We start from the raw sequence: 25,260 nt of genomic DNA, 5'->3' as shown, positions 1-25,260 counted from the left end.
GCCGGCACCGAGATCACACCGCCGCCCCCGCGGGCCCCGCCGGGTCTCACCGCCGCCGCCGCCGGGTCCCACCGCCGCCCCCGCGGGCCCCGCCGGGTCTCATCGCCGCCGCCGCCGCCTCCGGGTCCGCCGGGTCTCACCGCCGCCGCCTCCGGGTCCGCCGGGTCTCATCGCCGCCGCCGCCGCCTCCGGGTCCGCCGGGTCTCACCGCCGCCGCCTCCGGGTCCGCCGGGTCTCACCGGCGACGACGCCGCCTCCGGGTCCCGCCGGGTCTCATCGCCGCCGCCGCCGCCGGGTCCCACCGCCACCCCCCAGGTCCCACCGCCACCGCCGCCGGGTCCAAAGGCCGCCCCCGGGTCCCACCGCCGCACACGGGATCCCACCGCCGCCCCCGCCGGGCCCCGCCGGGTCTCACCGTAGAGGCCGCCGGGTACCGTCGGGTCACATCGCCGCCGCCGACGCACCGGGTCCCACCGACACGGCCGCCGGGTCCAAACGCCGCCATCTGGGTCCGACGCACGACGCCGCCGGGTCACGCCGGGTCTCATCGCCGCCGCCGCCGGGTCCCGCCGGGTCTCATCGCGCCGCCGCCGGGTCCCACCTCCGCCCCCGCCGGGTCCAATCGCCGCCGCCTCCGCCGGGTCCAAACGTCGCCCCGGGTCCCACCGCCGCCACCGAGATCCCACAGCCGCCACCGCCGGGCCCCGCCAGGTCTCATCACCACCGCCGTCGCCGCCGCCGCCGAGTCCCACCGCCGCCCCCGGGATCCCACCGACGCCTCCGCCGGGCCCCAACGGGTCCCAGCGCCGCCGCCGCCAGGTCACGCCCGGTCTCACCGCCGCCGCCGCCGCCTCCGGGTCCCGTCGGGTCTCATAGTCGCCGCCTCCGGGTCGCACAGCCTCCCCACGGGTCCCACCGCCGCCCGCCGGGTCCAACATCCGCGCGCGGGTCCCATCGCCGCCCCCCGGGTCACATCGCCGCACACGAGATCCAACGCCGCCCCCGCCGGGCACCGACGGGTCTCACCGTCGCCGCCGCCGGGTCCGGGTCCCGCCGGGTCTCATCGAGGCCGACGCCGTGTCACACCGCCGCCCACGCCGGGCCCCGCCGTGTCTCACCGCCGCCGCCGTCGCCGTGTCCCGCCGGGTCACATGGCCGCCGCCGCCACCGCCACCGCCGGGCCCCGCCGTGTCTCACCGCCGCCGCCGCCGCCGCCGGGTCCCGCTGGGTCTCATTGACGCCGCCGGGTCCCACCGCCGCCTACGGGGTCCACAGCCGCCCCCCGGGACCCACCGCAACCGCCGCCGGGTCCTAACGCCGCCCCCGGGATCACAACGCCGCCGCCACCGGGTCTCGCCGGGTCTCATCGCCGCCGCCGCCGCCGCCTCTGGGTCCCGCCGGGTGTCATCGCCGCCGCCGCCGAGGCCCACTGCCGCCGCCGGGTCCCACCGCCACCCCCCGGGTCCCACCGCCGCCACCCAGATCCCACCAGCAACGCCGCCGGGTCCCACCGCCGCCCTCCAGGTCACACCGCCGCCGCCACAGGGGTCCCACCGCCGCCCAGGCCGGGCCCGCCCGGTCTCACCGCCGCCGCCTCAGGGTCCCGTCGGGTCTCATCGCCGCCGCCGCCGCCGCCTCGGGGTCACGCAGGGTCTCATCGCCGCCGCCGCCGGGTCCCACCGCCGCCCCACGGGTCCCACCGCCGCCCCCCGGGTCTCGCCGCCGCCCACCGGGTCCACAGCCGCCCCACGGGACCCACCGCCACCGCCGCCGGGTCCAAACGGCGCAACCCGGGTCCCACCGACGCCACCCGGGTCCCACCGCCGCCCCCGGGATCCCACCGACGCCTCCGCCGAGCCCCAACGTGTCTCACCGCCGCCGCCGTCGGGTCCCGCCGGGTCTCACCGCCGCCGCCGCCTCCTCCGGGTCACGTCGGGTCTCATCGCCACCGCCGCCGGGTCCCACCGACGACGCCGCCCCCGCCGGGGCACGCCGGGTCTCATTGCAGCCGCCGACGCCAGGTACCGCCAGGTCTCATCGCCGCCGCCGCCGCCGCCGTCTCCCGTTCCCGCCAGGTGTCATCGCCGCCGCCGCCGGGTCCCACCGCCGCCCCACAGGTCCCACCGCCACCGCCGCCGGGTCCAACAGCCGCCCCCGGGTCCCACCGCAGCCACCGGGATACCACCGCCGCCCCCGCGGGCCCAGACGTGTCTCAACGCCGCCGCCGCCGCCGGGTTCCGCCGGGTCTCATCGCCACAGCCGCCGGGTCCCACCGCCGCCCCCGGGATCCCACCGACGCCTCCGCCAGGCCCCAACGTGTCTCACCGCCGCCGCCGTCGGGTCCCGCCGGGTCTCACCGCCGCCGCCGCCTCCTTCGGGTCACGTCGGCTCTCATCGCCACCGCCGCCGGGTCCCACCGCCGCCACGCGGGTCCCACCGACGACGCCGCCCCCGCCGGGGTCCGCCGGGTCTCATTGCAGCCGCCGACGCTGGGTACCGCCGGGTCTCATCGCCGCCGCCGCCGTCTCCCGTTCCCGCCAGGTGTCATCGCCGCCGCCGCCGGGTCCCACCGCCGCCCCACAGGTCCCACCGCCACCGCCGCCGGGTCCAAACGCCGCATCCCGGGTCCCATCGCCGCCGCTTCCGGGTTTCATCGCCGCCCCCCGGATCCCACCGCTGCCGCCTCCGGGACACACCGCCGTCGCACCGGGTTCCACCGCCGCCGCCGCCGGGTCCAACCGCCGCCCCCGACGGGACCAGCTGTGTCTCAACGCCGCCGCCGCCGGGTCTAGGCGGGTCTCGTCGCCGCCGCCGCCGCCGCCGCCGCCGCCGCCGCCTAAGGGTCCCGCCGGGTCTCATCGCCGCCGCCGAAGGGTCCCACCGCCGCCACCGGGATACTACCGCCGCCCCCGCGGGCCCAGCCGTGTCTCAAGGCCGCCGCCGCCGCCTCCGGGTCACGCCGGGTCTCATCGCCGCCGCCGCCAGGTCCCACCGCCGCCCACCGGGTCCACAGCCGCCCCCCGGGACCCACCGCCACAGCCGCCGGGTCCAAACGCCGCATCCCGCGTCCCACCGCCGCCGCCTCCGGGTCTCAAAGCTGCCCCCGGATCCCACCGACGTCGCAACGGGTCCCACCGCCGCCGCCCCGGGTCCCACCGCCGCCCCGCGGGTCCCATCGCCGCCGCCGCCGCCGCCGGGTTCCGCCGGGTCTCATCGCCGCCACCGCCGCCTCCGGGTCCCGTCGGGTCTCATCGCCGCCGCCGCCGGGTCCCACCGCCGCCCCCCCAGGTCCCATCGCCACCGCCGCCGGGTCCATCCGCCGCCCGCGGGTCCCACCGCCGCCCCCGCCGGGCCCCGCCGGGTTTCACCGTCGCCGCCGCCTCCGGGTCCCGCCGGGACCCACCGCCACCGCCGCCGGGTCCAACCGCCGCAGCCCGGGTCGCACCGCCGCCGCACCGGGTCCCACCGCCGGCGCCGCCGCCTCCCGTTCCCGCCGGGTCTCATTGCCGCCGCCGCCGCAGCCTCTGGGTCCCGCCGGGTCTCATCGCCGCCGCCGCCGGGTCCCACCGCCACCGCCTCCGGGTCCCACGGCCGCCGCCGCCGGGTCCCACCGCCCCCCGCCCCCCCACGGGTCCCACCGCCGCCCCACGGATCCCACCGCCGCCCCCCGGATCTCACCGCCGCCCCCGCCGGGTCCCACCGACACCGCCTCCGGGTCCCACGGCCGCCTCTCCCGCTCCCGCCGACCCTCCGACGGCCTCTCCTACCTCCGCCGCCACTGGAACCACCGCCGTCGCCGCCGCTCCCGCTCCGGCCGCTGTCACACACCGCCTCGCCACCGCCGCCGCCGCCGCAGCTGTAAGTACTCTGCCTCTGCCGCCGGCGACACCAGCCCACCAAATCCGAAGGTCCCATCCCCGCGGCCCACCTTCCTTGCTCACACAAGTGACCTGCCCTTTGCCCCCACCCCTGGCTCCCATTGGCCGAGGGCTTTGCTAGCTGAAGCTCTGGGCTGCCATTGGCCGACAGGGCCGCCCATCCCGGCCCCGCGCTGCCCCGCTGGCTTTCTCCATCCCTGCTCCCGCCCACCCGGCTGCCCGGCCCCGGGAGTGCGTGAGGCTCCGGTACCATTGCTGCGGGCGCCCGGCTGCGGGCGCCCGGCTGCAGGCGCCCGGCGTCGGGGGGCACTGGTGGCGGGCCAAGTGCAGGGAGGCAGCGGGCCCAGGAGGCCGCGTCCGTGGGTGGGGCGGAGGTCCCCGAGGGCGCACGCGGTGCATCCGGGTACCGTGGTGGCAGAAAAGGCCTGGCTCGCAACCCCGGGGACTGCATTCCAGAGGCAACGGTAGATGTTTCTCTCCCTTTCTCCTTCCCTTCGTCTCTCTATAAAAATAAATGAAAGTCTTTACAAACCAAGTGTGTGCATTTTAAAAGCTTTCCTAGGCAACCCAAGACAAAGTAGACTACCTGAGGCATTTAGTTCACTTTATTCCCTACTTACACTAAAATAAACAGACCAAAGGCAGGCCTGAATAAAAGAATTCATCCTATCAATTATGTTGCTTAACAGAGTTATATTAATTATGACTCTTTCATATTGAATTCCAACACCTATCCCTTTTCATCTCCCATACCAACAAATCAGAAAAGCAAAACACAACAAAGAGATAACACCCGTAGAGTCTACAATGAGCTTAGGACTTTTAATACTTTAAAGACTTTTAATAAAGAACGCAGCAGTTCTCCAGCCTGTCAGGAACAATCTCCAAGAAGAGTATAAAATGGAAATCATTTCTACTAAACAGTAATTGTTTTTAAACAACTCTATTTTGTTAGAACTTTATAAATGGTCGAAGGTTCACAGCAATCAAGCAAACAATGAATTTTTTAAAAGGCTACTGGAAAACGGTAGGAAAGCTCTGTGGCGGTTTTCCTTGCCCTTGTGCCACTCCTTCCCCAGCTTGGCTGTGGGCATGAAAACTGCATCCCCCAGTTCCCAGGGCAGGATCCTGGTCCTTAGGTCTGGAGAAAGCAGAGCAAGACCTCTTTGCTAATGATCATGTAGGTCTGTTCTAAAGCTGCCTGCCCAGCTTGGCTGTAGGCATGAAAACTGCATCCCCCAGTTCCCAGGGCGGGATCCTGGTCCTTAGGTCTGGAGAAAGCAGAGCAAGACCTCTTTGCTAATGATCGTGTAGGTAGGTCTGTTCTAAAGCTGTCTGAGAGCTCCCTGAAGGCTGGAAAAGCTACGGGCATTGCTTGAAACCATTAAGCTGTCCAACAACCCGTAGCTGCCGGGACCAAAAGATTCTGGTGGAGGCATAATACAACAGGTGGCAAAATGCCTATGGGCGGAAATTGGGGAGAGAGCTTTTATTGGGAAATTAGAGCACTCAAAATCACCCATATATTTGGGGAATTCAGAAAGCCACATGCATGCGTCGGGGAAGAGGCTTGCTCAAAAATTACCTTGGAAGAAATAAGCTTTCACTTTGGGCTGGTCCCTGGGCTCAGTGCAAACCCGGCTGAGTGCTGAGGGACAGCCCTAACAGCCAATCTTCAAAGACTGAAAAAAAGTTTACTCTCTCGTTTTCTGGCTCCTGGTATTCAAGGAGATCTCTGTCCAAACACTACCCGAACATACGCTGAGGAGCAGTCTTCAGTGACCACGCATAGCAACAAATACATCCTCTGTAAAAAGAGTTCAGTAAACCCCTGAAAAATGGACTACTATAACCTTCGACCATCACAAAAAAATAAGTCAAACCCTGGACAAGGGGAAGATCTGACTTCCAAAGTTACAGCATAAGAGTAAGACACGCCATTTTCAAGAAGAAAATCACAAGGCATTAGCAAATTTAAAAAGTATGGCCCATTCAGGAATAAATATACTGACTGAAACAATTCCTGAGAAAGTTCAGGAAACAGACTAGTCAAAGACTTTAAACAACTCTTCGAAATACACTGGAAGAGCTTAGAGACCACAAAAAATTAAGACACAGCATACCTAAACTAATGGGATGAAGAAAAAGCACTTGTGAGAAATAATGTGCGCCAGTAAACACCTACACTAAGAAACAAAAAAAAACAAAACAAAAAAACTTGAACTCTGGCTGCGGTGGCTCAGTTGGCTGGAGCATCATCCCATAACTGAAAGGTCATGAGTTTGATTCCTGGTCAAGGCACACACCTAGGTTGTGGGTCCATTTCTTGGTCAATGCACGTACAAAATGTCAACCAATGGATGCTTCTCCCTCTCTCTCCCTTCCTGTCTTTCTCTAAAAAGCAATAAAACAATCATCAAGGGAGGATATAAAAAAAAAAGAAAGAATAAAAGACTTGAAAAACACTATTAAACACTGAAGAAGAAGTAACCTTGACATCTTTCAAATTCTTCCAAAACAGAAAAGAAGGGAACTCTTCCTAACTCATTCGATGAGATCACCAGTTCTTTTTCCTACCAAGGCCAGATAAAGACATGCCCCCCCAACTTATAATGGCCAGGATACATTTTAATGAGCATAGATGAAAAACTTCTCAACAAGATACTAACAAACTGAATCTGAAGCATGTACAAAGGTTTATATACCGTGAGCAAGCAGGACTTATCCTAGGAATGCAAGAAGGTCAGTATGAGAAAATCAATCCATACAATAGACACTAATGGAATGAAATTAATTACTGACCACCTCAATAGACACAGAAAAGGCATTTAACAAAATCTAATGCTCTTTCATGATTGAAAAAATAAAAGTGAGAAAACCATAAGTAGATTAAAAAACACAAACAAAACAAAACACTGAGGAAACCATGAACAGACAGGAACTTCCTCAACATAATAAAGGTGACCTATGAAAACCCCACAGAAAACAACAAAATCAATATTGAAGGGCTGAAAGCTTTCCCACCAGGATCAGGAACAAAACAAGGGTTCCTATTTTCACCACTGCTATTCATTACTACACTGAACTTCTAGCCAGAGCAAGTAGACAGGGAAGAGAAACAAAAGGCATCCAAATCGGAAAGGAAGAAGTAAAATTATATCACTGATGGTATGATTCCATATATCTATACCTATATCTATATCTATATATATATCAATATATACATATATGTATATATACATATACACACATGTGTGTGTGTGTGTGTGTGTGTATATATATATATATATATATATAATCTTTCAAAGAATCTACCAGAGATCTACCTGTGGCAACAACAAATGAAATGAGCAAATTTGCAGGTCATAAGATCAACATACAAAAATCTGTGTGTTTCTATACACCAGCAGTGACAATCCATGAAGAAAATTAAAGAGCAATTCCATTTCAATGGCATCTCAAAGAACTAAATACTGGAAATAAGCTTAACCAAGGAGATGAAAGTCTTGTACATTGAAAACTATAAAGAATGCAGGAAATCAATTTAAAATGTCCAAATAAATAGAACGGTATTCCGTGTTCATGGGTCAGAAGACAAATGATCGAGATAGCAATACTATGAGGACACATTCGATGCGATTTCAATCACAATGTCATCCCCCTTTTTACATAAATAGAAAAGCTGGTCATCCAATTCACATGGAATTGCAAGGAGCCCAAAATAGCCAAAGCAAAGTCGAAAAACAACAAAATTAAAGGGCTCCCACTTTTGATAAATATGTGCCCAGAATATGTGAAAAACCTTTCAATGAAAACAACAACAACAGAACAAAAACCGCCCATTTAAGTGGGAAAGACGCCTGAAGATTCTGCCCCAAAGAAAACCTGTGCATGCTAATAAGCATAGGAAAAGAAAATCCTCATTCATCACTAGGAAGCTACAAATCCATACCCCAAGGAGATACCAGTGGTTACCTATGAGAAGAGTTGGCATAAAAAACAAATGTTGACACTTGTCAGACCTTTCATGGCACGTGAATAAACGAACTGTGGTACAGCCATGCGACGAAATACAGGTCAACAAGAAAAAGTAACACACTACTGATTTAAACAGGAATGAATCTTAAAGGAATCATTCTGAGTTCTTCTAAAATATCAATTCTAAACAAGTAATTGGGGCCCTGCAGCCCTACCAGAAGCAGAGGCGGATTGAAGGGTGGGCGCAGCGGGCGCGCACCCTGGGCCCCGACTTCTGAAGGGCCCCGCAAAACCCCAACTTGACACTTTCCTCTAATGACACCAAGTTTGCTTTCATTACTACGCTGCATAAAATATGGGAAATGCGGATTTTTCTTTTCCTTGGCTCTCTCCTTGTTTTTAAGGGGCCCAACCAATATCTACTTCCCCGTCCGGGGCCTCCACCCGCCTTAATCCGCCTCTGACCAGAAGTCAGGAACTGCAGTGCTGAAGAGGGGAGGAGGCCGTCAGGCTGAAGGCCACTCCGGGGAGCAGGGGTCCTGGCCCGGCTGCCAAACCCAAGGGGCACCTTTGGCATCAGCACCTGGGAGACTGTGCTCTACTTTTTTGTCCCTTCAAGTCATACAACATGACATAATGTAAGAGGAGAAAGTCGGCCATCACAGGGACGCAGATCCTTACCGTTTGTGCTCCTCTTCCTTGATTTCTCCAGCTCCCAGCTTCCTCCTTTCCCAGAAAGCCCACAAGGATTCCTCCTTCTTAACAGCCTGCACCGCGCCTTCATTTCCAACCTCCTGTTCTCTATGCAGCCTCAGAGAGGAGAGCTAGGGAGCTGGGGTGGTGTCCATGGGGACCACCCCGCTGTCAGAGGCTGGCCTGGCGCCCGCACCGACTGCCCCAGGGATTGGTAGGCTTGTGGTCTTCTGAGTTGTTGCCGTGTGCCCAGCAGAGGCAGGGCCCCTGGGGGTGGAGGCTGAGAGGGACACCACGGTAGAGGCCACCGTGCTGGTGGTGGTGGTGCCCAGCCCTTGGCTGGAAGCATGGGAGCTCTGCTTGGGTGCAGGTCCGTGGGTGGGCATGACGGCGGGCGCAGCAGCGCCTCCCAGCGTACGCTTTTTCCCAGCGCTGGCGCCAGGGGTCGTGACCAGGGTGCCCTGGCGAGTTCGCTTCCGCGTGTTCTGTGCGGAGCTTCCCCCAGGGCGCTGGGTGGCCGTGCCAGACGGGCCTGGAGCCGATGACGAGGCGGCCAAGGCAGGCCTGGGGCCGGCGTGCGTTCCCGGGGGGGCCTGGGCGATGCTGCCCAGGGCTGGCTGGCCTACAGTGGAGACTGGGACCTGGGCTGGGCCTGAGGCTGCCCGTTTTATGCCTCGAGAGCTGGGTGGAGCCCCCGAGGGAAGTGCATAGGGAGCGGGGCTGGTGTCCATGGGGGTCACCCCGCTGTCAGAGGCTGGCCTGGGAGGTGGGCTGGTGTCCATGGGGGTCACCCCGCTGTCAGAGGCTGGCCTGGGAGGTGGGCTGGTGTCCATGGGAGTCACCCCGTTGTCAGAGGCTGGCCTGGGAGGTGGGCTGGTGTCCATGGGAGTCACCCCGCTGTCAGAGGCTGGCCTGGCAGCCAAGCCTGCAGATGTGCAGGCCGAGGGGCTGGCGCTCAGCACAGAGGTGACTGGAGCACTGGCGGACACAGGGGCACTGAGGGCAGGCACAGGCTGCGGGCAGGAAGGCACAGGCTCTGGAGCCCCCCAGTCCCAGAGGGCCCACGCCTCACCACGCAGAGCCCTGAGGATGGTCCGCCACCGCGCTTCTCGGTCTCTGTCCAAATCTTCTGGGGTCACCCTGTACCCGGGGTCGGGACCTGGTGGCAGGCTTAGAGGGGGCCCTCGCCTGCGCGGGAGCAGGCAGACCTTCCTTTTGCGGCGCCTGGAGGGTGCTGTGTCCCCTCTGGTGGCACCCCGGCCCTGCTCAGGCTGGCTCAGCCTCCGTGGCAGGGCGGCAGCTGAGGAGGGAGCCCCAGGGCGCTGCTGCCTCAGCGTCTTCCCGGCCCTCTGGGGCAGCCCGGCGTGGCAAGGGCCGGCACGCCTCCCCCTCTCCACCGGAGGGCAGCCTCGGGTGGAGCTATAGGAGCTGGTGATGGGGTTCCTCTTCCTGCAAAGGCAGGGGGAGCCCCTCACGGAGGCCTGGGCCTTACCGCGCCTTCCGTCTTCCCGGCCCTGCACCTGGAGGGTGCCCTGCAGGGGCCCAGGCCTGAGCACCGAGGCACGGAGGCCTCCCTGGGCCCCCGGGAGCCTGCAGGTAGGCGGGGCTCCCTCACAGCCCTCAGCCTCACTCTCTGGCACAGTGGGCTCCCCCCCCTCCTCACCTACCTCCTCCCCGTGCCCCCCACAGGCCCACTGGTAAAGGGACCTGAGGATCCCGAGCAAACGCCACAGGCTCTGGGGGATCCTCACACAGACACTCACGAAGGCTGCAACACCGCATGTGAGCAGGTGCTGGCGGGCTGGCCCTGCAGGAGGTGGAGGAGCAGGGACAACTGGGTGCCGCTGGCGGACCAAGGGAAACTGGCCACCTGGGGGAGCTCTGAGCTGGCCCCCTGGTCCCCAGGGCGGGGGGTGGGGGCAGAGTGCACTCAGGCAGTTGCCCATTGGGCGCGTCTGGGAGCTCTGGCCGGGAGCACAGAAACCGTCCTCAGCAGCCAGAGAGAGCTCGCCAAGAAGTATCCGTTGGGCTGTTGCCTGGATACACTTGGAACTCCCCGGAGGGGGGGGGGGGGCTCGGGGAGGGGGGCCACGTGGAGGGCCGGCAGGAGGAAGGCGCGTGCTCCAGCTTGCCCAGATTCTGTGGGAAGGGCGCGCCCAGACGCCTCTTGAGGTCAGTTCGGGGCTTCCCCATCTCGGGCTGGGGGAGGGGCAGGCGCACGCGAACGGCTTCTGCCAATTACGCAGCCACTGATCCTGCACCGGCCGCCCAGGCCCTCCTGTTACAGAAACAGGAGAGTCCAAAAACAAAGCGCAGAGTTTGCAGCTGGGAGATAGGCAGCAGGAAGCAGCTTTCAGGATGCCCTTGCATGCCTGGAGCTAGTGGCTGGATACATTGTTGCAAAGATCCGCTTTACTTCCAAGACTCAGGGAGATGGGAGGGATCTTGGACTGTGGGCTGGTATGGAAGAAGCAGACCGAGCCTACTAGGGTTCTGTGAATGGTCAGGACGGTTTGCAACACCCACTGTGAGAGGACGCGGGGAGAGAGAGGAGGCAGGGAGGAAGAGAGAAGCAGCTGCGGACATATTTTGGGCTGGCTCTGGCTCTAGGAGGCTCACTCTAAGGCTCTCTCTGGCCCTCACGCCCTCACTCTCTGGCTCTTGTGGGCTCCCTCCATCTGGCTTGGAGAAGGGATCTCCAGGCGGCTTTAAGAAGAGGCTCTTGCCAGACTGCTTTGAGAAGGAGAGGAGATCCGTGCGATTTGCAGGAAGAAGGCAGTTTCCAAGGAGGCTGAGAATCCAGGCGGTCCTGCATTGAGAGCTGGAGGGCACCACAGCACAGAAAGGGCCTCCCCAGTCAGAACTGAGTGATTGGCAGCTGCTGGTAAAGCTGAACTGTGCCTGGGAAGTAGGGAAACGGTGTTTCTGACTTCCGTAAGACTGGCCAGGTCTGGGAGGGGGAGGCAGGACGTTGTGTAAATAAACAATTCTTTTCCTTTTCACCAAACTCTGGTATTCAGAGTTGTAATTCTGGCGGCGGGCAATCGGACCCCTAACTAAACAGCCCGAGCGCAGGTAGGCGGCGGGCCCAGGAGGCCGCGTCCATGGGCCCGCGACGGCCGGGCGGCAGGGACCTCGCGCTCTGTGAGGGCGCGGGGCGCGGGGCCGAGGTGCCCGGGCGCGCGGTGCATCGGAGCACCGTGGTTCGAGGAAAGGCCCGGCCCGCATCCCGGCGCTTGCGGAGCCACCCTGCGTACGCGGCCCGACTCTGAGGCGGCGGCCGGCCGGGACATGCCGGGGAGCCCGCGCTGAGCCCGGCCTCCGTCTCCCGAGCCCGCCGTGGATGATGTCGCTGCCCCTCCCTCCGCTGGCCGTCGGGCCTCGCCGCCGCGCCGACCTTGTCGGCGGCCAAGGAGAACCCGTGCAGGAAAGTCCAGGCCAACATCTTCAACAAGAGCAAGTGTCAGAACTGCTTCAAGCCGCGCGAGTCGCATCTGCTCAACGACGAGGACCTGACGCAGGTGAGCGGGCGGGGGGTCCCAGGGCTGCCCCAGAGACGGAGAGCCAGGCCCCGCGCAGTGCAGCCGCCGTCCCGGGCGTCCCCTTCGGGCTGGAAGTTCCCGGGCACGGGCCACCCCGCTGAGGGTCTGGAGGGGCCGGCTGAGGCGGGCAGAGCGCCTCGCCCGGGGTGCCGGCGACCCCCCCCCTCCCTGGTCCCGACGCCCGTGAGACCATAGTCCTGCTGTGGACAAGCGAGCGGACGTTGCCCTGTGCCCGAGGCGGGCGGAGGTGGGGGTGCATCTGAAGGAAATGGAAAAGGAACAGAAAAAATGTGCGTGAGTCCTTGGGGGAGGGGGCGGGGGGAGGGCGAGAAGTGTATTGATAGACTCGGGACAAAGGGAAGATGCTCGAGTGTGCCGAGAAATAACATCCTTTCCCGTTCCCGTAGCCCTGCCGTGTGATTCGTGCTTTTTGGGTGACTCAGCAACGCCTGGTTTTTCTTAGTAGGAACAAGGCGCTTTAGGAGGTCTTGCTGCCTCACGGCACCCCCACCCCCCGAGTCTGACTTAGGGCCGCACTTAGACTTGTCCCCCAGCGGGCCCGGGGTGTCCCTCGTGTCAGACCCAGCCTGCCCTTGCTCCGCGTCATCGCCCCTGTCGGGGATTGCAGAGCTGAGGGGTCCTGAGGTCTGGGGGGAGGGCCTTGCTCTTGAACTTCACCTGGGGCTCCTCTTCTGCGCTTGGGGCCCAGCTCTCCAGTCACTTTCGAGGACTGAGGAGCCTGTGGGTCCTGGGGAGAGTCGTTCCCTTCCTGCTCTATCCGCCAGGCGAGGGCTTTAGGGGAGGCCAGTAGCTCCCAAACGTGCATCAGAGTCGCAGCCTTGAGGAATACAGAGCCCTGGGCCGACACCTGGGGCGACGTGGGACATGGGGCGTTTGTGTTGGTGGCAGCTCCCCAAGAAGTGGGGCTGTCGACCCCACTGGCCTTCGGGAGCCAGTGTCCTGGAGTCTCTGGACCCTGGGAGGGCTTTGGCACATGCTGATTTCTTGGGTTTCCTGATGCAGCCTCGTCTGTGTCCCCGTGGGGTGTGTCCTTGCCCTCTGCCCTGCCTGCATCCTCTTCAGAGATTTTTCTGCCACACCCCTGAATCAGCCCAGGGAGCTCCTTTCACATTCCGGGGAGTGTGGGGGCTGGTTTAGCCGCTGCTGTTCCAGAAGAACCCCTTCGAAGGAAGCCGCTGCTTTCAGGTGCACCCGCCTGGCTGTCTCGAGTGCTCCTTGAGTGCCCACAGGGCCGCGCGCGTTCACGGGGCTGAGGAGAGTGGAGGGTTGGGTGGAGGGCTCACGGCCTGGGACTTCATGCCTCCCTCTGAGGTCAGGTTCCCACTGGCCAGGAAAAGACTCCTTTCATCTAAAACCAAAAAACCCAAAACAGAACTGCGTCACCAGACGCTGACCGCTGCAAAGTCACAGGGTTGTTAGGACCAAAGGGCCAGGTCCTCTCGGGAAGGCGGAGCTGCTTCCTGGTTAGGTGTTCGGGGCTGCGGGTAGGGTTTGCAAGGGAGATTCCCTCTTCTTGGCTGGATGCCTTTTTCTGAGAAGCAGTGGTGTGGTGATGAGGGTCCTGGGCCTGCAGTCAGGACACCTTGCTTCTAGTCTTGGCTGTCACTCGCAGCTGCGTGACCTTGAACAGTCCCTTTGCCTCTGTATTGTTCATTTCTTTTTCTGTACATTGGGACTAGAGATCCCTGACTTACGTCACTCACCAGGCTGTTGTGAAAAGCAAGGGCTGATAACTTATCAGACTTTTTGTACAGTAAAAAAAGAATCACCTACAGAATAGTAAACTTGGATTTAGGAAATTCATTCCTGAGCTTGGCAAGCATTGTTCATATATATATTTTTAGAGGGAGGGTTGATCCACTTATTGATGCATTTCATTCATTGGTTGATTCTGTATGCGCCCTGACCATGGATCAAACCTGCATCTTGGTGTATCAGGATGACGCTGTAACCAACCGAGCTACCCACCAGGGCAGCAAGGGTTATTCTGAGGGTTTCCTGGTTATTTCAGGCAACTACCAAAATTGGTAGATTGGGTCTTATTTTTTGATCCTTAAGTTTAGATAAACTAGAATGGAATCTGCATATTTGAGTTGAACCTGTTAAAAATTTTTGAAAAGTCTGTTAATTATTAATTTGATTCAAATGAGTGGGGTCACAAATTTAAAGTATGTTAGCTTTCACTGTATCGACCGTTGAATTGTGGGTTTTAAAACAGACCTGAGTTCCAGGGCACAACTGCAATGGTAGTTTCTGAAATAATGAGTGGGGTTATTTGTGGTGGGTGCGATTAAGTCAGCCCTCTGCCTTCTGGGATCTTTCAGGAAAAAACTGCTCTTGAAAAGAGGAGGGAGACTCAGGGATGTTGCCAACAGCCTTCGCTGCTTGCTGCTCTCTGCATCTGTTCCCCTTCCCACCCCTCCCCCTAGTTCTTCCTCTCATCCTCGTGGATCCTTTAGAAAAGCTCAGCCAATTGGTTCTCATCAGTCTCCTGCAAGCCCCTGCTTCCTGCTGCCTTCTCGGTCCTGAGTTTATTTTAGGCCATCAAGCCAGGGAGATAGAGCAGTGATAATTGAGGCCACCCCCTCTCTAAGAGGTGAGGGCACTGAGATCAGTGAGGCAGTGAGAAGGCCTTTTGCCCTGGGATGTCATCGTCCCAGGGGCAGACATTTCTCTGAGCCTTCTGCTCTGAGCTTATTTCCACAGCCGTGGGTTTTGTTTATTTTTCCCCCAGAGTGCTACAGAAACCTCTCCTAGGGACTGCATCCTAGCATCAGACCTGGAAGAGATTTGTGATCAGCTAAACCACTTTTAACCATGAGAAGACTGAACCCCAGAGAAGAGAGACCCTTGCCTGTACAGGGACACAGTTAGGATTCTTCAGCCACTGTTCTCTCCCCTACTCACATTAAGGGTCTGTAGTGGCCACCCCATAAACACATGGCGAGGAGAGTTGTGTCAAAGAGGATTATGTTACAAAAGGTGCCTCGGAGGGCAGGCTTCGGGGATCCCACCAGGGACCCTGAGATGACTGGTTTGGAGCAGAGGAGTTCCTGATTCTTTCCTCACCACTGGAATTCAGAGTGATCCAGGATAAGGAATAAGCAACAGTCCTTTATTACTTGTCATGGCATCCTCCAGCCCCAGCCCCTGTTCACAGGGTGACATTTATCCTTCAGGTCTCCTGTGCATTTCTCTGCACATATATGGATTTAAATACACACTTAAAACCTTTTTTAACCTAACCTGTTGGTACGTATTTGCAACATTATTTTTTTCTGGATGGCAACATGTCTTACTTCTCTTTTTATGTTATTAAGTACAAATATACCAAGATCATTTGGTAGAGTGTACCACCAGGTATGTATTACAGTTTTGCTCTATTGGTGGCCAGCAAGGTTACTTCTCGGTTTTGCTGCTTATAAACAGTGAATGCTTCAGTGAACAGCTTTCTAAATGCTTCTGGGTGCATTGTGCCTGCGTGAAAGCAAGTATTTCTCTGGGGGCAAATACTTAAAAAAGAAAAAAAAAGACGGGGTTGACATCAAGTGCATTACATTTGTTTCTATTTTATTGATTATGATATTACAGTTGTCGTAATTTTTTCCCTTTGCTCCCCTCTGCTCAGTACCTCCTTACTGTCCAGGAACTCCCCCCCTCCCTTAGTTCATGTCCATGGGTCGTGCATATAATTTCTTTGGCTTCTCCATTTCTTATACTGTTCTTAACGTCCCCCTGTTTATTTCGTACCTACCAGTTATGCTTCTCGATACCTGCACCTATTCCCCCATGATTCCCTTTCCCCCCTCCCACTGACAGTCCTTCATATGATCTCCATATCTATGGTTGTGTTCCTGTCCTAGTTGTTTGCTTTGTTTTTGTTTTTAGATTCATTTGTTGATAGTTATGAGTTTGTTGTCATTTTACCATTTATAGTTTTGATCATCTTTTTATTAAATGTGTCCCTTTAACATTTCATGTAATAAGGGCTTGGTGATGATGAACTGCTTTAGCTTTACCTTGTCTGGAAAGCACTTTATCTGCCCTTCCATTCTAAATGGTAGCTTTGCTGGCTAGAGTAATCGTGGTTGTAGGTCCTTGCTTTTCATCACTCTGAATGCTTCTTGCCAGTCCCTTCTTGCCTGCAAAGCTTCTTTTGAGAAATCAGCTAATAGTCTTATAGGCACCCCTTTATAGGTAGCTCTCTGCTTTTCTCTTGCTGGTTTTAATGCTCTTTACCTTTCACCTTTGGCATTTTAATGATGACGTGCCTTGGTGTGGTCCTCTTTGGGTCTAGCTTGTTTGGGGCTCTCTGTGCTTCCTGGACTTGTATGGCTACTTCCTTTGCCAAATTGGGAAGTTTTCCTTAATATGTACTATTTTTTCCTTATGATAGCCTTGGGTTTTGTTTGCTCTCTTCTTCTAGTTCCTCATGGTGTACTGTTAGGTTATGCTTGAGAATTTCTCCTCTTTTAGTATATGTATTTTCAACTATAAATGTCCCTCTTAGGATTACTTTCACGGTGTCCCATAACTTTTGGTATGTTGTGTTTTTGTTGTTATTTATCCCAAGATATTTCCTAATTTCCCTTTTGACTTGTTTAGAAGTGTATTGTTTAATTTCCACATGTTTGTGAATTTTCCAGTTTTCCTTCTGTTACAAATTTTCCGTCCCATTCTATTTTGATCAGAAAAAATACTTTGGGTGGTTTCAATCTTTTAAATCCTATTAAGACTTCTATTGTGACCTGATGGATTGTCTGTCCTGGAGACTGTTTTGTGTATACTTGGGGAGAATGTGTATTCTGCTGATGTTGACTGTCGTGCCCTGTATATGTCTGTTGTATATCATTGGTTTATAGTGTTATTATATGTAATTGGTTCATAGTTTTGTTCAAGTCCCCTCTTTTCTTACTGATGTTTTTGTTTTTTTCTACCCATTACTGAAAATGGGATATTGAAGTGTCCAAATAGTATTGTAAAACTATTTATTTCTCCCTTTGATTCTGTCATTTTTATTTGATATATTTTGGGGCTCTGTTATTATGTGCATATGCGTTTATAATTGTTTTATCTTCTTGCTGTATCAAGTTTTTATCAATATATATTGTCCTTCTTTGTCTCCTTTAACTTCTTTTAAAGTCTATTTTGTTGAACAAAAATATAGCCACCTTAGCTCTCTTTTGGTTATTACCTCCATGGACTATATTTGTTCATTGTTTTATTTTTAATCTATTTGTGTTCTTTTATCTAAAGTAAGTAAGTCTCTTGCAGGCAGCACATAGATGAATACTATTTTCTTTTTAAATTTAATATGCCTGTTTCTGCTGTTTAATAGGGGAGTTTAGTTCATTCACGATGACATGATTACTGTTAAAAGATTTACTTTTGTCACTTACCTATTTGTTTTTGGTATGTTTTATGTGTTTTTTGTCCCTCAATTCCTCCATTACTGCCATTTATTGTTTAGCTTTCTTTTAAAAATTCTTTTTAAAGTATATTTTATTGATTATGCTATTACAGTTGTCCCAATTTTTTCCCTTTGCCCTGTCTTCCCAGTGCCCCCCTCACCTGGTACCACCCTTCCCTCCAACAGGTGCCCCACCTTAGTTCGTGTCCATGGGTTGTGCATATAAGTTATTTGGCTTCTCCATTTGCTTTACTATTCTTAATATCCTCCTGTCTATTTTGTACCTACCAACTATGCTTCTTCATCCCTGTACCTTTTCTTCCGTTCTCCCCCTCCCCCCTCTCTGCTTATAATCCTCCATATGATCTCCACATCCATGGTTCTCTTCCTGTTCTGGTTGTTTGCTTTGTTTTTTTGATTCAGTTATTGATAGTTGTGAATTTGTTGTGATTTTACTGTTCATCGTTTTGATTTTCTCCTTTTTCTTAAATTAGAGCCTTTAACGTTTCATATAATAGGGGCTTGGTGATGATGAACTCCTTTAGCTTTACCTTGTCTGGGAAGCACTTTATCTGCCCTTCCATTCTAAATGATAGTTTTGCTGGCTAGAGTAATCGTGGTTGTAGGTCCTTGCTTTTTTCATTTTGGTTACTTCTTACTAGTCCTTTCTTGCCTACAAAGTTCCTTTTGAGAAACCAGCTGATAGTCTTAGGGGAACTCCTTTGTAGGTAACTCTCTGCTTTTCTTGTGCTGCTTTTAAGATTCTCTCTTTGTCTTTCACCTTTGACATTTTTAATTATGATGTGTCTTGGTGTGGTCCTCTTTTTGTCTATCTTGTTTGGGATTCTTTTTGCTTCCTGGACTTGTATGTCTATTTTCTTTGCCAAATTAGGGAAATTTTCTATCATTTTTTCAGATAAGTTTTCAAGTTCTTGCACTTCCTCTTCTCCTTCTGGCATTTCCATGATTCAGATGTTGGCACATTTGGAGATGTCCCAGAGACTTTTTATTCTCTGTTGTTTTTAATTCTTGTTTCTTCATTCTGTACTGGTTGAGTGTTTATTTCTTCCTATGTCCAAATCATTGATTTAAACCCCAGCTTTCTTCCTTTTACTAGGGGTTCCCTGTGGACTTTTATTTATTTCACTTAGTGTATCCTTCATTTTTTTTCCCTTATGCCTTTTCTGTACTCAATGAGTTCCCTGAGCATCCTTATTACCAGAGTTTTGAACTCTGTGTCTGACAGGTTGTCTGTCTACATTTTATTTAGTTCTTTTTCCGGAGTTTGGATCTGTTTTTTCGCTTGGGCCATATTTTATTGTCTCCTCAACTTGGCAGCCTCCTTGTGTTTGTTTCTGTGTATTAGGTAGAGCTGCTTTGACGCCCTGTCTTGGCGCACCTGTTATGTTGTAAGAGGAAGAGCCTTAGGTATTGCCAAGGGGTGGCCCTCTGTTTCACCGCTTTGTGGCACTGTATGTAGATGGGGTCAGAGAGGGAACAATGTCGCTTGCTCAGCACTCAGCCTGTTTCCAGTCACCTTACCCACTTCCCATATGCACCTGGTACCTCTCTAGCTGTTTCCTACATGGTGGTTCCCAGAGTGGGTGCGTTTGCAATTATTCTGGGACTGTGGGGGCCCTCTAAACAGACTCTCCTGAGAGATGGGCAGTTTCTTCTGCCACCCCAAGCCCCACTGGTTTTCATAGCCAAAAGCTATGAGGCTTTTTTTCCCCAGCACTGGAACTTTGGGTTGCAGAGTCTCGTTTGGGTCTGGAATCGCTCCCCAGGTGTCCCTCCTGGCTTTTATCCACCAGACTTGAATGTGGGACCGCCTGTTCTGCCAGATGCCGCAGCTGCCTTGCCACCACCACTACACCATCTCCTCTCCACCCCAGCTCCCTGCTTCTACCCGTCCTACCCATCTGGATGAATATTTCTCCCTTAAGTCCTTGGTTGTTGGACTTTCATACAGTTCAATTTTCTGGCAGTTCTGTTTTTTGTTTTGGGGTCAGCTGTGATCCTTCTTATGGTTGTATGAGGCGGCAAGGTGTATCTACGTATGCCTCCATCTTGGCCAGACGTCCTCTCTTCTTTTTAATTCTCGAAGACTTCTGTTTAAAGAAAAATTTATAGGGGTGACATTGGTTAATAAAATTGTATAGGTTTCAAGTGTACAGTTCTATAACACAGCATCTGTACATTGTATGTGTGTTCGCCACCCACAGTCAAACCCCTTCCTGTGGCCGTGTATTTGAACCCCATTGCCCTTTACTACACACCCACCCAGCCCCTGTCCTTCTGGCAGCCACTGTAGTGTTGTCTGTGCTTATGAGTTTTTAATCTGTTTGTTTGTTGCTTTCAGTTTTATATCCCACATGAATAAAATCATATGGTTCTTGACTTTTTCCAGCTGACTTATTTTGCTTAGCATGATATTCTCAAGATGTATCTATTTGTCGCAAGTGGCAGTACTTCATCTTTTCTTGTGGCTGAGTAGTATTGCATTATATGTATGTACCACGTTTTCTTTATCCAGTCATCTATCTGAGGACACTTAGGTTGTTTTAACGTCTTGGCTACTGTGACTAATGCTGCAGTGAGCATAGGGGTACATATATATCTTTCTGAATAAATGTTTTTACATGTTTTGGGTGGAGACCCAGAAGAGAAATTGCTGGTTCATATGGTAATGACTCGATTTTTTTGAGAAACCTCCATACTGTTTTCCATAGTGGCTATATCAATTTACATTTCTACCAGCAGTGTATGTGGGTTCCTTATTCTCCACTACTTCTGCACCACTTAGTACTACTCGTCTTACTAGTAACAGCAATTTTAACAGTGTGAGTTGGTATCTCATTTAGTTTTGATTTGCATTTCCCTAATAGTTAATGAAGTTGAGCTGTGTTCATATATCTGTTGTCCTTTTGTATGCCTTCTTGGGAGAATTGTCTGTTTAGGTTCTCTGCCCATTTTTAAAAAATTAAATTGTTCTGTTGTTGTTGAATTGTATGATTTATTTATCTATTTTGGATATTGTCCTTTTATGGAAGGTGGTTGCAAATATTTTCTCCCATTTGGTTGGTTGCCTTTATTGAGTTGGGTGCATATATCTTGATAATTGCTGTGTCTTCTTGATCTGTTGTCACTTTTATCATTATGAAGTATCCATCATTGTCTCTTGTTACCTTTTTATCTTGAAATCTCTTTTGTCAGATATAAGTATGGCCATACCTGCTTTTCTCTGGGTGCCACTTGCTGAGAGAATCATTTTCCACCCTTTCTCTTTGAATCTATATTTTTCCTTAGAGCTAAGATGTGTCTTCTTAGGCAGCATATGGTTGGATTTTATTTTTTAATCCAGTCTGCTACTCCATGACTTTTTATCAGAGAGTTCAATTCCTTTACATTTAGGGTGATTTTCAACGTATGAGAATTTCCTATAGCCATTTTATCTTTTGTTTTCTGATAGCTCTGTGTCTGCGTTGTTTCTTTTCCCTTGTGTTTCTGTGTGTTTTAATTGGGTGGTATCCTATGATTTTTTTCCCCTATGTTTTCTCTTTTTTAGGTCATGTATCTCAGTACTGCTTTAAAAAAAACTTTTTTTGTGTGTGTGTGGGGGGGGTACTTTTAGGCTTATGCAAAAGAAGGTTTCATCTATACTGTAGTTCTTTTCTTCTATGTGCATCTTATCTCCATTCCCCTTTGCAATTTCAGACCTTTACCTTCTCCCCCTTTTATGTTTATATTTAAGTGTATAATACCCTATTCTGAATCAGGGTTGCAATTTCCTGCTTCTTTCTGTTAGTCTTCTTACTCATAATTCTGTATCCTTTTGTTTTTTTGTTTGTTTTAGTTATAATAACCCCCTTCGATATTTCCTGTAAAGGCAGGTCTTGTGGTTGTAAACTTTCTCAGTTTCTGTATGCTTGGACAAGTCTTTAGTCCTCCTTTATATTTAAAGGATAACTTTGCTGGGTATATTATCCTTGGCTGGTAATTTCTCTTTCAATCATTTAAATATTTGATTCCACTCTCTCCTAGCTTGTAGGGTTTCTGCTTAAAAATTCAATAGTAACCTAATGGGCTTTCTTGTATAGGTTATTATATTCTTTTCCCTGGCTAACTTGAGAATTGTTTCTTTGCCATTAACTTTTGACAGTTTCAGTATAATGTGCCTTACAGATGGCATTTTAGGATTTGGATAATTAGGTACTTTGCTTGCTTTTTGGATTCGAGGATCTAGCTCTTTTCATAGGTTTGAAAAGTTCTCATCAATCATTCATTAGAGTAGGCTCTCTGTTCCCTTCTCCCTCTCTTCCCCTTCTGGTATAACTATTATATTGCTTTTTCTGGGGGAGTCAGGTAGTTCTCATAGCGTTTATTTATTTACTTGTTTATTTATTTTACTCTAAAATCTCTCTCTTCTATCTGCATCACTTCCAGAGTTTTATCTTTGATATCACTAATTATTTCTTCCATTTGGTCAGCTCTATTTCCTAAGTTTTCTAATTCATTCTTCATCTCTCTTATTGAATTTTTAATCTCCAGAATCTCTATTTGCTTCTTTTTTAAGGTCTCAATCTCTTTGGCAAAACACTCCTTCTGTTTTTTGATCTTATTTCAGTGTTCATTAAACTGCCCATCTGTGTTTTCTCGCCTCTTGTTGAGTTTTTTCAGAACTGTAATCCTGAATTCTCTGTCATTAAAATCACATATTTCCACATCTTTAAATTTATTTTCTGGAGCGTTTTCATGTTTTCTGCGCTGCCTTGTCACCTTGGTTACCATGGTATTTGATGGATTCTTTCTCTGCACAGGTATTTATAAGAATGAAATCTGCTTTTTAAAAAAAAGAAAAAAGTAAGAGTGCCACTTCTGTATTTAGTAAGTTGATTAGAAGAGGTCTTTCTGTTATTTCCCAGTAGGTGACACAGAAACGCAAGTTTTGAAGTTTCTCTTGCACTGCTCTGGCGTCTCAGATCTCAGCAGGGGAGCAGAAAAATGCCCCGTATTCCCTGGGAGGTGAGCATCTTCTCTGTGACCAGGTGGGCTTTGTCTCATAGTGTCACCCCCAGGGGGGGGATGTTGTGTCCCATGAGGTCCAGAGCCCATGACGTGCCAGCATTGTCCTCTGCAACTGGACGCTGCCAGCAGTGCGGCACTGCTGCAGCTGTCCCATGGGCTTCGCCCTGGGCGCGCACGGACAGGTGCGTTGGGGAAGGGTGGGTGGGGAGAGACTGGCTTGTGCCTTTTTGGCTTTGTTCTCCTCCCAGTAATGGTGACTGCCAGACCTCTCTACCTCCACCGGGTCCCTGGGATTAGCCACAGCATGTGCCTGCCACCCAAGGAGAAATGCTTCTGTCTCTGCAGGTCTCAGGGCTGTTACAGCTTTTTAGGGGCCTGCTGCTAGCTCTCAGAGGGTGATGGGAGGCAGCCAGGACCTGTGGCTTTGCATTTGTGCCTGGCAATGGCAGCTACCAGACAACCATGGCCACACCTCTGTTCTCCATCTCTGCCCCGGTCACTGGGTCAGTATGTGCTGACCATGCAGGCAGGGGCGCTTCCTCTCCCTCTCTGCTCCACAGGTTTTCAGGGAGTGCCTGCTGCAATCTGATTCCTCCCCTCTCCTGAGACACACAGCGAGCTCCTGGCTGTGTCCGTTGCCCGTCTCTGCTCTTCTCTCTTTCTTTCTCCCCTGTTCACTCTGGTTTACCCACCTTCGGATGTTTCAATGTGTGGATCTCCCAGATGTGTTTGTGTGCTGAGCAGGGAACCCTTTGCTGAATTATAGATGTTCAACTTGTTGTAACTTCAAGGGGAAAGACCAGCAGAATCTCTCCCACCACCATGCTTTTGACATCATCCATTACTGCCCTTTCTTGTGTTTAGTTGATTACTTATTGTGCACCATTTTGATTCTCTTTTTCTTTCCTTTTCTGTATTTTTTAAATTTATTTTTTAGTGATTGACTTGGGGGTTACAATTAATATCTTCGATTTATGAGAATCTTGTTTGAAAAATAATAACTTAGTTTGAGTGGTTTACAAATACTCTATTCCTATATCTCTGTCCCCTCTGATTGTATTATTGTCACACAGTGTTTCTTTGTACATTTTATGTCCACTGACATAGGTTTTATGCATTGCATTGGTCCCTTAAGTCATATAGAGTAAAAGGAGATACAAACTACACAAAAAGTACAGTAACACTGGTTTTTATATTTATCTGTATAGTTGCCTTCACCAGTGTTCCTTATTTTTCTTAATGGCTTCAGCGTGAAGAACGCTCTTTAACATTTCTTGAAGGGCAGATCTACTGGTAATGAACGGCCTCAGCTTTTGGTTATCTGGAAATGTCTCAGTTTCTCCAATTTTGAAAACTAGTTTTGCTGGATACACAATTCTTGATTGACAAGTGTTCTTTTTCTTTTCTTTTAGGACTTTAAATATATCATCCTATTGCTTTCTGGCCTCAGTGGTTTCTGATGAGAAATCAGTTCATTTTATTAAGAATCCCCTGTAGAGAACAAGTTGCTGCTTTCTCAACTTTCTCTTACTCTTTGGGCTTTGACAGTTTTATTATGATGTGTCTCAGTTTGGGTCTCTTTGAGTTTGTCCTGATTGGAGTTCATTGAGGTTCTTAAACGTGTATACATACTTATGACTTTCCTATGAGTTGAGAGGCTTTCAGCCATTGTTTCTTAAATTTTTGTGCCCCTTTTCTCTCTCTCCTCTTTCCGGAATTCCTATGAGCATATGGTGGTGTGTTTGATGGGGCCCCACAAGTTCCTCAAGTTCTGTTCATTTTTCCTCTTTCTTTTTTCACTTGCTTCTCAGGCTAAATAATTTCAAATGTTTTACCTTTAGGTTTACTGACCCTATTTTTGCCTGCTCAAATCCACTATTGAATGCCTCCAGAGAGATTTTTTTACTTCAGTTATTGGACTTTTCAATTCCAGAATTTCTTTTTGTCTCCATTTTAATAGACTTTTTAAAGAGTAGTTCTGGTTTAACAAAAAAGATGAATGGAAAGTACAGAAATTCCCATATATCCCCTCCCCTCAAACACATACAGCCTCCCTCACTATCAACGTCCTGTGCCCTGTGGTACATTTGTTACAATTGTTGAACCCACAATGATACGTAATTAGCATCCAAAGTCTATTGTCTGCATTGGGGTTCACCCTTGGTGGTGTCCATTCTCTGGGATTTGACAAATGCATAACATAGATCCATCATGATAGTATCATAAAGAATAGTTTCACTGCCCTGCAAAATCCGCTGTGCTCTGCCTTTATCTCTCCCTCTCCTCAATCCCTGACCCCCACTGATTTTTGTTTCCATAATTTAGCCTTTTCCAGAATGTCATATATCTAGCATCATACAGTAGCTTCTCAGCTTCGCTTCTTCGTTAGCTATATGCATTTAAGACTCCTCCATGTCTTATCATGACTTGCTAACATTTCCTTCTAGTGTCTGGATATATGTTTATTTATACATTCACCTACTGAAGGGTGCTTAGAGGTTTTGGTTCCTTGTATGCAACTTTTACCTCTAAATTCATATTCTCACTTTGCTCATATATTTTTCTGAGTTCCTTTTGTTCTTTGTCCATGGTTTTCTTTAGCTTATTGAACATATTAAAGACAGGTGATTTAATATCTTTGACCAACATTTCCGTTGTTGAGACTTCCTCAGGGATGGTTTCTGACATATTCTTTTTTTCTGCGAATGTG

General features: G+C 52.1%; 1 long non-coding RNA gene across 1 annotated transcript in view; it reads left to right on the top strand.

Annotated features, from left to right (window-relative positions):
* The first annotated feature begins 11,929 nt into the window (after positions 1-11,929).
* Positions 11,930-25,260, top strand: part of LOC149997573 (uncharacterized) — a 29,409-nt gene continuing 16,078 nt past the window's right edge. The window contains exon 1 of the long non-coding RNA XR_016514062.1: positions 11,930-12,070. This is a non-coding gene — a long non-coding RNA (uncharacterized LOC149997573). The remainder of the gene's footprint in view (positions 12,071-25,260) is intronic.

The sequence above is a fragment of the Furipterus horrens genome, unplaced genomic scaffold (assembly GCF_987537825.1).
Source record: "Furipterus horrens unplaced genomic scaffold, mFurHor1.1.pri manual_scaffold_11, whole genome shotgun sequence".
Classification (NCBI taxonomy): Eukaryota; Metazoa; Chordata; class Mammalia; order Chiroptera; family Furipteridae; genus Furipterus; species Furipterus horrens.
Note: the sequence above shows the minus strand (reverse complement) of the source record. Positions and strands in the feature narration are given on the sequence as shown.